This window comes from Plectrocnemia conspersa, unplaced genomic scaffold (genome assembly GCF_051122295.1).
Source record: "Plectrocnemia conspersa isolate PC_06_02 unplaced genomic scaffold, ASM5112229v1 ptg000011l, whole genome shotgun sequence".
Classification (NCBI taxonomy): domain Eukaryota; kingdom Metazoa; phylum Arthropoda; class Insecta; order Trichoptera; family Polycentropodidae; genus Plectrocnemia; species Plectrocnemia conspersa.
In genome coordinates, this window is record NW_028277175.1 from 27,235,668 (window position 1) to 27,251,033 (window position 15,366).

The window sequence follows — 15,366 nt, forward strand, 5'->3', positions numbered from 1 at the left end:
CTAAAGACACTTGTGACATTGACAGTTTTCTCGCACACAGAGACGTCCGTTGACAATTTGCCCGGAATTGGGTCACAAATGGTACTCTTTACAAAATTTTCCTTCGTGAAATATAACGAATACGACGGTGCCCCAGATTTTCAGGGTCATAATAGCAACAGAAAATTGATTATTACATCTTTCAATCGATGACAGGTGATTTTTATTTGATTATACCGTTTTTTATTGAGTTGTCAGGCATCAAACGTTGAGCAATCACAATGGCAGCGTAATCGGCTTATGGTGTTAATGCTATTATTTGTGTGCAAATGCATCAACAGGATTATTCGTTAAATACGGCGTATCGTTCTTAGTCAACGAGTGAATGAATGAATGCCAGTGGTTCTTAAATATTTTTACTGGGAAAAATTCGGGATAAAAATCTATTTATATAATACAATCTGTAGCTATATACATTTCAAAACAATTCAAAACATGTGATTTATTTTTAACTAATATAAAATATCAGTTAAAAATAAACCATAATATTGATTAATGTTGAACAGATATTTTTATGCTGACGTACGTGACGATCGGAGATCCAAGATGAATTATATAAATTCATCCACAAATATTTAATAAAGAAAAAGTATTTCGGTGCCAAATTCTATCGTATTAACCACTACTCGCCATTACAAGTACTATTTACAGCGTTGCCGAATCTCCAGCTGTTTAATCCATGGCGGTTAAACAAAAGTGTTATTTTAAGAACCACATTATACAAATTTATTTTCAACCCTAAATCATCACAATTTGTCTAAACGTAGAAAAAATAATCTCCTTGTTCATGACCAGCGTATATAAGCGCGTTTCTAGTAGTCGTACGTTTGGAACATTTTGGCCTTAACAGGTAATGTGACATTTTGGCCTTAACAAGTAAAATTAGCTGGTGGCATACATGATTTAACAATTGGTGTTTACAACTGTCGAATAAAAGTTTTGACCTTCATTAGATAAATCGTATTTTCACTGGTATAAATATATGTATATCTACCGGTGAAAGTATATTCCGATATGATATCACTGAAATAAATGCTAGTGAAAATATATTTTCACTGGTAATTTACATTCACTGTAACATATACATTCAATGTATGTTTTGCGGTTAGTATGTTACTACTTCGGTTACAAAGTTTTGGAATCTTGGGCCACAGTGGCTTACGTGCCGGTGTCAACAACGCCTGTCGAGAATGCACCTCGTGGCGAGGCCATGCACCAATATGCACCAACGCATAATTAACACCACCACCATCAACAGAGTGGTCATCAACAACAACAAAAAATATTATTAAACGCGAACGGGTTAAGAGAAGCAGCACTTCAACGTATAAAAAGCTATTAAAGAGCAGCGAAGATTGGATTATTTTCGTTGAGAGAGTACAGAAGGAGAAGAAGAATTCGAACGGAAGAGAGCAACAGGTTTTTTTTGTTGTTTCCTCGGTCTGGATTCACTTTTGTTGCATCGCATTGTGGTGAAAATATAGAACGGAATATTTTTACTTGACTCTCGTCTCGGGTTAATGGAATCAAATGTGTTGCATTTTAATTTGAGCTTAAACGCTCGACATGCGTCACCTTGCCAGATATACACAGAATGACAATAAAGTGTACTGAGTGAATTAAAATCTTACTTTATACAAAAAATATCTGAATAACAACTCAGTGCTAAGTAATCGTATTTTTTAAACATTCCTAAGTTTTCTATTTAATTCTTTCTAATTGCGGTTCTAGTAACAATTTTTTTGCAAATAAATTCTTTGAATTCAAATATTTGCAACAGCAGTCACAATCTCTCCATGCTAGTAGATATTTTAGACTGCTGAGGAATTAGCATCTTTAGTGGCTCATTATACTACACAGACCAAATTATAGCGAGCGATATTATTCGTCTAGACGTGCGCCGCGATCTCCTTAATCCTACTAACGTACATGATGGGGATACTGCGGGAGCAAAATCAGACTTCAGGCAAACTTTACGCTATAAATACTACTGCATTACGCTTAAAGTCATTAAAAATACTGCATAGGTGGCGGTTAAAAGTAAATATATTAAATATAAACATTTTTTTAAATTTCAATTTTACAACATAAATACAGTAGCAGAATATTTTAAAAATTTGTAAAGATACATTTATTCTGGTGAATGTAAATTTATCGTCTATGGTAAAAATATCATATTTTATTCCTTATCGTCCTAAATGGGCCGATAATAAATAATAGTGTTTATGTGGATATCTAAGGCCCCAAATTAGATTTCACCCTCAAACTGGGAAGGGCGAAAATATTTTCCTCAACAAATCATCATTAGCGCCGTCAAAGTGGTGGTGGATTAACAGAATTACCCCAAGAATCGGTCCATTGGCATCCGCGTCACGTACGTCCAAGTTCCCGTGCGACCTTCGCACGCTTCGAAGCGAATCGCGTAGATTTAGGAAAACGGTTGGCGACCTCTGGGAGAATGGCTGATTTTTAAATTTACCCAAATGGAGTAGATTCAAGCCATCGTTATAATCTGTTGGTGAATGCTAATTCAAAGAAGAAGTTCAAGTTATAGAAGAGACAAAGTTGGAACAGATGAAAAGTCAGATAAATATTGAACTAAAATTTTTGTAAGTCGTCACAATTAACCATAACATATATTAAGTAATAATAGGTAGTGTTTGTATATCTAAAAAAATATTTTAACTTTATCTGCCATATAATACTGTGCATTAAGATAATTGTTTCTTCTCGAGAATTATTTCTCTATATAAATAGCAAATTTTATATAGCATTTTTAATATATAAAATTAAATTTGTACGAATATTTAAAAAAGGTTTACAACCACTGCCCTTTTTCTAACGCTGTATAAGTAAAGGCGTGTTCATGCTTAATATGCATACTTCTTGGAAGGTTTCAGATAGGAATGACAAAAAAAAAGACACTCAGATGAGAAACCTTTCCGAAGGTGTTCGTGCCGGATGTTTGAAAATATGTATACTTTCTCGGAATATCGATTGAAGTATTTGAAACACCAACATTTTTTGCCATTTTCTATTACTATAACCGGCCGGCGGCTTTATCTTTACTTTGGTGATCTTAGAACCCGTTCCGATATAAATATATTACGCATGGGAATTGGCAGAATGCATAACGTTTTAGGGCTATTTTTATTTTTCGATAATCTGTAAAAGTTTTATTTATAAAGTAGCAATTATTGATAATTGTCTCACAATTATTATTGCCAGCCGGAGGGGTCTTAATTTTTTTGTTGAAAAAATTAAAAAATACCAATTCTAAGCCAAGCTCGAAATTTCATTGAGCAATTTAAGAAAAATTATATAATCGAAGAAACCAGACATTGATGTAATTAATAAAATCTTTCACCAGTCAAAAAATAATGACTTTTTAGTTATTCCTTAATAGTAGAAATATGTGAAATGCTAAAAAAAAATTTTTGCAGATTATTAATTGGCTCGTCAAATTTTAAGGGTCCTCGTGACTCCATTAAATCATTAGAATTCATTAAAGAAATTAAAAATTTATCATTGGCGCAATTTTTTTTTAATCTCATAGAGAGTAGTGTAAGAAAACCAACATCTTACGGATTATTGGAGAAATAATTTTAAAAATGTGAATCTACGGGCGAGACAACAAATAATTTACAGTGCCTATTTGAAGCCTTTTTGTAGATTAAACCAACTTCAGCACAAAACGTGAGAAATTTTTCCACAACTGAAATTTTTTTAACAAAAAAAAGAACGAGTGTTTGATTCTACTTTAGATGGCATGTGTTTTTTAAAGGGTTATTTTAAGAATAATATGCAGTAATGTATCTGCAATGCATTTTTTCATTCATCAAAATTTCTAATGCCTAATTATGCTACTGCTCCTCAAGCTAAATATGTTTTTTTGCCCCATAACCTAATTAATTATTAAAACAAAGCTATTTGCATTAACTTTTATTATTTAGCTAAAAAAATTACACGAGCGAAAAAATAAAAAAAAACCTATAGATATTAAAATATATTTATAAAATTTATTTTTATAATGTTTTACTAGCGCAATAAATAGGTATAAAAAATCATTGTGAATCAAATTATTTTTTTCGAAAATTCCACAGAACATAAGCTAAAAAAATAAGAACATAAATAAAAAACTCCCATAACGGTTATTAAATCAGTGCGGTGAAGCACGTGAGTTTAAAACTAAAAATCATGATCTGAAGTATCATATGTCGAAAAATAACTTTTTTATTTAATAAAAAGGCATATGTCAATTCAATGATAGTTAAAAGCGCCATTATAATATTTTCTTCAATCCTTTCTTTACCATGTAAAATATAAAGCGGAGAGCCAGTATTGTATTAAGATTGTTTTTCTTGTACGTATACTGAAATCGGTACGGAATCGTATCATATCTACGAGCTACTCCCGCAAACGAGTTGTTACTGCGACGCCCCGGAGTGCAGTGTCGCAGCGTGGCGGCGAACAAAGGGCGTCCGCGGCGCGCACGCGCGTTGCGTCGCACCGGCGCCGCCCCGCCAGTGGCGCCCGTGCGTGAGCCGCTTCCGCTTTTCCGACGAGGACCCTTTCAGGGTTGCCACCGCCGCGCGTAAAAATATGTACACGCCGGTGTTTGTAATGCGGCGGTGAGCGCGCTTCTCAAACTTTCAACAATGGACAAAGTTTGTTTTAAAACTTGCAGAAAGTTTTAGAAAAACTTTTCGACTACTTATTCGTCGTTTATGAATGTGTCATTAATAAATATGTATACGTTACATTGAATAAGTATTTTTAGTGAAATAAAATTTGTATCAAACAATTGCTTCATAATTTCACTAATCAATATCAGTGAATCTGTATTGTTACACGTACGTTCAAAAAAATTTGGTTTTAACAGGTGATGTGACGCTTTACTGCCCTTGAAACTCAAATTGATAAATGCCAAATATTTATTTGCTGTTCAGAACTAAGCCTCGTCTAGGCTAGGTTTGGGTTTTTACAGCAAATGGATGTTTTACAGCTGTTAAATTAAGTTTAACGACAGTTTATAATTTATATTTACAGCATATAATTTTACTAGCGACTATTAGTTAAAATATTTTTTGCTATTAAATTATAACTTTAATAACTATGCTAATTAAAATATATCGAACGATTGATTTATAATTTCACTAGGTAATATCAGTGAAACTGTATTTGTTCTGCGCTAACGATTTTCTACTAGTGAAAATGTTTTCGGATAAGATTTCACTGAAAAGTAAAACTTGATACATTCAGCATTGACTAACCCAAATGCTCCAATTGATTGATAAATATAAAAAATAAAGTAATGATTTTAATTTCTATAAATTTGTTCAAAATATAAACTGGAGTAATGATAAGTATATCGAACGTATATCAGTATCGTGTGCTTTAGAGATAATAATGAGAGCGTAAATCCAAACTTGTCATTTATTTCTCAATTATGAATAATTAAACACTCCAACTCATATTTGAAAAATACACAGTTATTTTTACAAGCATGTTATGTTATTAAAACTGTGACGAGATCGAGAATTTTAATATTTTTTAACATTATTAAAAATACTTTGAATTGTATTTTTTAATTAAATATTCATATTTATTTTCTATGACTTTCATCATCAGCAATCTACATAACATTTAAACATGTATTTAAAATAGCAGCGAGGCGTCAACAACAGCACGTCAACATCGAGGCATTCAAACTCCTCAATGTGGACAACTTGAAAAGACAGCTGAAGAAGATTAAGTCCTTCAAACTGGTCTAGTTATCATTAATGAAACTCATTTACTATTAGTGATTGTGTTGTGTAGAACAGAAAATTTTTGAAAATAATCAAACAATCAATTTCTTATTTTATGAATGTTTAAGAAGCACTGACAGAGCCATGCAGATGCAACAGTGACGAAAGAGGCGCACGATCATATACCACATACATACAGTACATGCACATAACGGGTTCCGCGAATAACCGCACTGTCACGGGGCTGTCAAATCATGTCGCCGCGCTGGCAAATCGGACGCGATTAATTTCGCCGGGTTCACCCCGGACTGGCACCGGTGCAGAGGCTCTCAACAGCGGCCCGCGATAACGGTAAATCAAACTAGTTCAACGGCAATGCTCGGTATTGATTTACTTTTCGCCTATTAATCGCACATATACACATACAACTGGACACAATTCGCAGAGATGTTGCAGATGTTGGACAGATGCTTTGAAATGGCGAAATCAATAAGGTGCTAGACCAAAGAATATCACAGCTGTGGTTTGTTTTCCGCAGCAGAATCATTTGCTTTATATATGTATATAATAACGCTTTAAATATTTATATTTCAGCACTCAAGTATTATATAACAATCAAGAAAAAAACCGGTATTTCGGTATAAAAATTTAAACTATTTTTCTACCTGAAACGCTTATGTCGAATAAAACTTTAATTTGAGCAATTTTCGATATTTTAAGGTTAGTTTGAAAGATCAGTAAAAATAAATATGGTTCTCCATACATTCAATTTTACAGTAAAAATACAACGTAAATAAATTAATATAAACATAAATACACAGATATGTTTAAAATTAATGTACATACATTTAAACATACTTATTAAAAAATGTGTTTTCCTTGTAGACCTTTTCTTTTCTTGATAAATTATTGTAAAGCTTGCAATAGCACTATTTATAAAGATGTGTTTTAAACATCTAAGTCAAAAGAAAAATTTTATTTTTTGTAAAATGGAACACCACCGTGAGAAATCTTTTTACATGTCAAATCAAAGTACCCGCTATAAATGTAAAACATGCATTAGCATGATTCACTGCTTTTTCGAATCATTCTATTAAATAGTATGCTATCTTCTTGATTCAATTTTTTTGAACTGCGCATTTTCTTGCTGTTCTATTCAAAAATGTATTGTCCTTAAAATCCATTATTACTCTGTTGCTCATTTTCATTGAAAACAAAATTATCTTCTTCCAGATTTAAATCTCAAACTTTGATCATCTTCGAGCTCTTACTTAATTCTTAAATCTGATCCGTATGTAATACTTTTTAAATGTATGAATATGTGACACCTTGATCAATTAGTTATTGATAAAAAAGTAGCATTATGCTTATGTTTTTATTATATTCACATGGTGAATAACCTGATGCATTATCAACTCACAATAAAATGATAAATGGTAATATTTAAATTATAACGAAACAAGTCTTCAAATTCATTTTAATCACCCTTGCTCTTCGATTACATAATATAAAAAGTGGAGGTGTTTTAAGAATATCATTTATCACGTTGACTGCCATAATGTACACTAATGAGCGGCATAAACTATGACGTTGCGCCATGGTGTGCACCAGTGCCCGGAAAAGTTTGTAAAGTTTGCACCACGCGTCACTTTCATGGTGGAAATGACACAACAAGTGTATCCAACAAAACATATTTAAACTTAAATTATTGTTTTTAAGATGCAGCTATTACGTCAATACCCTTAAGTTTTGACTGTAGTTTATTTTTTTAACTTTCAGCAGCATTTCTGCCAAGTAGAAGTGTTAGCAAAATTTTTCTACTTGCGATGTATGTACATATATGACATATACGGCAAAATACCGGTATTTATTTAATAAAAATATTGTTAATAATTAACATATTCTCTATTTATTGTAAAATATAATTTAATTTAATTAGCTAAAAAAATTTTAAAGTTGCAAAATCAAATATAATACAAAGACTCAATTAAGAAAAAAAATAAAAAAATAGCTAAATAATATCAACGAGTAATTTATACGATATTAATGAAATAAAAGATCTATGAAAAAAATATGTACAAAAATGAGATCGTTAATAAAAAATCACTTACTAATTTTTTTAACATATTTTATACAATAGGTAATCTTATATATTTTAAATGTTGTCATAGTATTACTTTAATATATTACTAATCCTATGAAAAAATGGCATTTTCCATCTGTAATACTTTTATATAATAAACCAAAAACGAAGAATAAAAACTCCATTGATAAATTCGATATATTAACTGAATTATATTATAGTTGCTGTAGGACTTACGCTCCTGTTTCTTACTTTTAAGAAGTCAATTAAATAAAAATGTGAGTACAAATATATTTTTAGTGTACAAAATTCGAATCATACGAATTCCATGTGAGATATGTGCTTGCAAAGAAGTTATGGTTTTTTCTATGTTCGATTTTATAATGACAATTGTAAGCTGTTCTCATCACATGTTGATTATCCGGCAGTCACTAAGAAACTGAGAGAGTACGCGATCTGCGTCATGTCGCTTGGTACACCTTATTTATATAATTTTTTGCAGATAATTGTGACGCATAATTATTACAATTATTAATTAAAAAAGCTTTAATATATGAAAAACATTTATTATACTTTAATATATCAGTTGAAATATCAAAATTGACATAAAAAAAAATTTGTACAAAAATGCAAGTACAGCAGAATCTTATTTTTATTAATAAAAAAATCAAATCATGTCAAAAAAGTAATTCAATTTTTTATGAAATGCTTTCATTATACATTTAAGGAACGCCTTCATATAATATTACGCAAATAAATGAACAGGTATGTAAGTAAATGATTATCGTGTTAGTGTTATCACTGTGTATATTTTGAAACGTATTATGACAGCAAGCACTCTAGGGTGTACAAATTCAAACACAACAAGAAGATCAATATTGAATTTGAACTTGATAGTCCTTGAAAGAGTTATGGTAAATATTGAAGACGCAAGCAGGGGGTTAAGTCGCAACTGGGTCACCAATGGTTAAATTTTGTTGTGTAAAGTTGTAGAAAATCGATCACGGTTGATAATGAATCTGAACGAAAGTGATTATCGGCCATTTTGTTTACTGTCGTTTGCTAAGTTGTGGCAATTGGAAAGCGGTGTTTTATATAATGGTGATGGCATGAATATTACCATTGAACGATAAAAGTTCTTTCAGTCTATTTGTAAAACAATTGATTGATTTCAAAGGCCGAATCAAAGAAATGAGTAAAATGTATATAGGAGACAGTGAAATTATTTCTTAATTGATTATTTACACATTAGTTTTTAATTTATTTTAATTAAACTAAGACCATTGCATGGTGAAAGACAACATTAGCTAGTAACAGTGGAATAGGCGGTACGAAACCTATGCTAATGGTCCAAACAAAACTTGCCAAAAGTGATTGAGACATATTTATAGATTAATATTTACCAGGGGCTTACAATATTAACAATTGGTTCTTTATGCAAAATATTTCACTTTTTTTAAGAATAGGGTTAAATTTTGTGCATTTTTAAAATTTAAATACTGATATATTTTTAAAGAAACAGCAAGACTGTCTTCACAATCTTTTAAAATTAATTCAGGAACCAAATCAGATCTAAAAGAACAGGAAAAAAATACATACGATATGCATTAAAATACAATTTACTTGTAATATATGCTTTAAAAATGTTCTTGCTTTACTAAACCATTACAAATAAATATGCATCATATAATATTATTTATATACAATAAAGTGTAAATAAGGCCAACTATAGCTATAACATTTATGTTTAAGTCATTAAATAAATTTGATTATGGAACATTCTACATTTTAGAATTCCAATGTAATACAATTTGTATCATTATTAAATTATGCACCACAGTATTAAAATAATATCAAAAAACACAGTATCAATCATAAACAATTTTTAATTTCTTAAACCATCAGATTATCATCTTCTTTTGGTTTTTATTGTCTCTCGGTAGCTACTAACGATGTCCTATTGCTATAAAAACGCTATAGGTTTGCCGCTTGAATTCTTTCACGGCTATAACTTCTCTACATTGGTCTGACATTAAATTTGATTTCGACCCATAAATATGCAAATTTATACACATTTTACGTGCAATATTACAGAACACCATTTTGGTCAGATACTAAGAGCGAATATCATCAATGAACCGCGATTTATGAATGGACTGTATCGATTTCAATAGCATGCCACTTTATATAGCCAAATATTTTTAGTTGAATTAACTGGATTAGTTTGACTCGAAACAAATTAATTTCAATAGATAACTGTTTTTTATTTTTAATCATACCGCTTTTCTAATTTTCAGTTTTTGTTTGAAATGTTGGTAAATTTCTCACTACTGATTCACTAAATAACAAACAAATTTAATAAATATATTCATTTTTACCTTAAGCGCTTTATTACTTGGTAAGCAATTCATTGTTAAGCGCCGTTCGTAATCTGCTGCAATTGGACCACCCATTGAATGGATTAAATCGGCATGTATCAAAACGGTCGAGAAGCTTTCAGTTAAATTCATAAGCGTGAGAATCAAAATATTGTGCTAATAAAACAAAACAAATGGTGACAAAATCAGTTTTGGCATATAGTATATAAAATGGGTTTTAAATGTCTTAAGACAAGAATAATATTTTTTGTCAAAATTTAATACAAACATGAGAAAATTTTTATAAATATGGTCAATCAAAAAAAATTGTAAGTAGCCTTTTGAAATGCATTAAAAAAGTATGACAGGTGCATTCTGGTCTCAACAAGTTTCAAGTTTTAAAAAAAGTACCGAACGGCCGTCCCACCGAAAGAGATGGAAAGCAAAATTTCATAAGGAAGGTGCCATGGGTATAATTCGGAAACGCTATTAATCAACGATCACTTTTTCAGACATTTATTTGAAACTGTTTTTGCCACTTCTATTGACATTTACTTCTGAGTTTAAGGCATCAGAACTCTGAGAGCTCTTCAATTTTAATTAAGAGGAGGACAATACAACTTTAGACCATCTTAGAACAATATTATTTATTATAGAAATATTAGCTATTAAGTTATTTGTCAGTATAACGCTTAAGGACTAAAAATGATGATAACGAACAGCGAGCGATAAGACTAAAAAATTTTTTTTGTTAAAATAGGGCACCACCGTGAGAAATCTTTTTTGCAAATTAAAAATTAAAAAATCAGAAAGTTAATTTAATAATTATATTTTTTAACAAATATAATTACCAAATTATAAATACAGGCAGGTCTTTAAGCGGTCCAAAAGTTTATAGAATCTATATATTGTGCAAAGAGATCATAATAAAAGCCTGTTTTGCCATGTGATAAAATCTTAAATATATGACGAAGATTTTTTTTTGTTAAAATAGGACACCACCGTGAGAAAACAATTTTGCAAATTAAAATTAAAAATAAAAAAATCAGAAAAATGTAATGCCATGCACAAACGCCTTGAGAAAGAACAACACGTGCATTCAAGATTGCCATCCAAACGACTGTTTGTAATCTGTTTTATCTGTTTAAAATAACCTACTAAAACTACTACCAGAAACACTTTGGTATATATTAAATATTTTGTAATAAAAATGCGTAGTGTTTATATATTTTTTTCTAATACTTTGAAATCTATTTCCTAATTTATCTAATGAATTCATTTTTTATATTAAAAAAGTACACATATCATAAGCTAAATAATCAACAAAACACATGTTAATAAAGGCAGTCAAATCATTTGGACTTAGCAACGATATATTTAATCAATTTCGTATACATTTCACATGATACAAGTGTACCATTCGACTTTCGCCATTTTTTGCACATAACAAACACACACACAAATAGAGTATCAATCTCTCTCTTTCTCTCACACTTGAAACTATGGCCCAAATTCGTCAAAATCGATCGTTCCGGATATCATGAACCGTACTAGCTCTTTTTTTTTGAGGTCGGAAATATTTTTAGTAACGTGATCGCGATGGTTGCGTGCTTAGGCAACTTCTGTGTTGAACTTTGACCTTAACAACACAAACACTTGTAGTGGAAGATCGATATCTTTGGAAGCTCGGGAATACTCCCGGGCCGCTAATCGATACCATAAATCAATGCTAATCGCAAATTTATGGATATGTGTAGGCATTTTTCCTTTTTTTCGCTTTGAGAAAAATTAGCTCTGCCTTCGCAAAATCACCGAAATCGAACGCAGACTAATTAATTATTTAGATTTATGTAAACTAATTGCGGCGCCAGTTGAGCTAAACCGATTTGATCGGTGTAAGTCTAATCAAATTGATTTTCTTGAAGATGACCAAGTTTAAATGTAACCTAAATTCGCTTTATAAATTATTTGTGATTTTTTATATTATATATAATACAAATATAGATCAGTTCATGAAGTATGCAATATAATTGGTAGATCTGAAGAATTGGTAGATCTGATGGATTAGATGAAAAGACGCAAAAAGGTAAAAGCAATGTGTTAATAAGAATGAAATGTTAAATTTAATAGTAACCATAAACATATATTTCTTAATATCTACAGAATTACTAAAAAATATGTTCATACATTAGTTGATAACACGTTTTTTTTTATATGTACATATAAAGTCACTCACTCGTAGCTTAGACAATGAACCCTATATAGTTATTTTTAGCTGAAAAAACGAGGAATGACGTCACCCTGATTTTTCACATTTATTTAAATTTTTCTTTGTAACATAACACACGTGAGCCCAATACGTTACAACAGGATAAATCTACAAAATACGAGGAATTTCTACAAAATTATTTTTATCCACCAGACGTCTATGAATCCGTGACATATTTATAATTAAAAATAAACTATTCTGTACACTATGATTCACAAATATTTTATATACCACTTTGCAGCTGAGATTGTTTTTTTTTATAAAAAATCGAGTATACTGCAGAGACCTGAACCTCTGGCCTCTACGTTATCAGTCTATAATTAAGTTACATAACGTTATAAATAAGATAAGTCTATTTTATTATAAAAGGATATATTCACCATCGTATTGCCACGAACTTATCAATAAACATGGAAACTAAAGTTACAATTTTATATCCTCAAACCTTATATCTACAATAAAAGCTATAAAAAGTTTCATTGGAGATTTTAATCCATAAAACTCATCAACCGCAAATAAAAGCAACATTAAATTATTTGCATTAGATTCATCAAGAACCTATATTTTTTTAGCAATATAAAGTTTTACTTTTATATATCTATTCCTTATGATTAAAAATATAAAAAAAAATAAGCTACCTAACCTTATAAGTAGTTTTGTTAATATTTTTTAATTAAAATTACTCTATAAATAAAAAAAGTAATTAAATATAGTTATTAATTTTATTTTATTTTATGAGTTGTGTAAGTCAAAATTTAAGAATATACTGATTAAAAACTTTGGTGAGAGTAAAAGAAAAAAATTAATAAATTAAGTAGTAATTCCTGCTGATACTTTTAACATTTAAAGAAAGCACAAAGAAAGAATAAATTGACCCTGAAAATAAAAAAAACACAAATAAAATAGGTAGTAAGTAATAAAGTTTTTAAAAAAAAAAATCGTAAAGCCTAACTTTTTTAGCCCTTAATATCTTGAAGTAGTTGGTTTATATTGTTCTTTGATTTGTAGCAAATCATCGGGATCATCCATGAGCGCTGAATGAGTTATCGTGTCTCTGATTTTTATTTCGTCATTATAAACAAACAAATGTTCCAATATGAACAGTTTCAAAGCACTGTAATTAAAAAAATGATCGGTGCAAATCTCTTCTGAACAGGTACCAAACGCAGCATTCCATAGAATGACAACGTCGCTAATTTATTACTTATTTCTAACCTTATGTGTACTCTAATATGATAATAAAGAGTCTGTATCCGCCTCAAAGCATTAACATTATTTGCAAACTTGAAGACACTTTGTTGTACTTTTCCCAATTTTTAAATTTACATAACCATGGGCAATGCCGTACTGAATCACTTATATCAGTTACTTTCTCTAGAACTACCTCATCGTTTCAAACTTAAGAACAGCAAAGATTAAGCCAAACTCTTACAAGCAGAGCTACGCCAAATCAATCGAAACCACCCATCTGAACTGGTCCAGCTAAAGTAACTAAAGCCCCAAGTGCTGTTCAAACAGCGACTGATCATTTAATTATTTGGATGACTTATTAATTAAATATTTTATTTTTATTTCTTTGTGACACATGACAGCCGCCACATAATTTTACAAAAATCCATCTAACAGCCACTTTTTTGTAATTGTCTGTCTCCTTAAAGGAGGGGAAAAAAATCTATTTCTATAAAATAATTTCGGTAGGTGATATAAAAAGGTAGGGTTAAACATCTAACCTAAAAAAAAATATTTTTTGTTAAAACGGAAAAATGAAAAAAAACCTTCTAGCAGATCAAGTTAAAGTACCCACCATAAATCAGAAAAAATCAAGAATTCGTCGCAAATGTCTCGCGTATGAATAGCGCGTGCATTCAGTACTGCCATCTAAACGACCGTTTGTGATCTTCTATAACGGCAATTTTAATAAAATATTCTCAACTCAATATAACTCAACTTCAGACCATCGAAGATGCGGCAGAAGCCGCCGCTTCTCTCTTCACCAGCGAATCCAGATTCCGTTGAATTCGCGTTTGGCTAACATATAAAAACTGTACGTGAAGATCTACAACGGTCGACAGTCAGCTTTGTCTTAAAAAACATAAATAAACACTTATGAGATTAACTTAGAAAGGAATTTTTCAGAACTTACACATGTAAAATTAAATATCAAATTATAACCTAATTTAGTAATAAATTAGCAAACTAATAAAAAAGACCAAGATGAAACGACTTACTGAAGTTCAATATTTAAGAAGATATAGGTCGTGTCAGCTAGGCATTTGGTATCCATCATAGCTCACGAGTGACGACTTAGCACGATATGCCATACCTCTAATTTAATAGCTCACCAATACAAACACAAAGTATATACCGGACACAAACAATGCCACAAGAGCTACTTAAAGTATCAAAACCTTACACGGGTCAACGATCCGTCGGACATTTTTTTGTTATATTCTTCAGTCGACAGTGTTGCCATACACAAAACGTATACAGATCGTACCTCTTGAGGTCGGAGCGCATAAACGAATTAATTAAAGGCGTTTAAGAGCCGCTGACAAGTCGGACAAACACACACACAAACAACGCAACCTACACTTGAGTATTATTGACGTATCTTTAAGCCGGACCTTCATATATACAGCAGATATGGCACAATTTTTCAATGGGTCCGCGCGCGCACCGTTTTGGACCTTAAAGTATTTCTATCTCGCTTCTCAAGTTCGTCAAATATATATATTTGATTCTAGAGACAAATAGGCAATCATTAATGCTCTTTGGCTAATGTCCTAAATAAAAGGTAGCGCTCTTTTCAATCAGCACATGCCCTTCAACAAAGGTGTTCTTCTTAATTGTATTTTTCTTTGGATGATA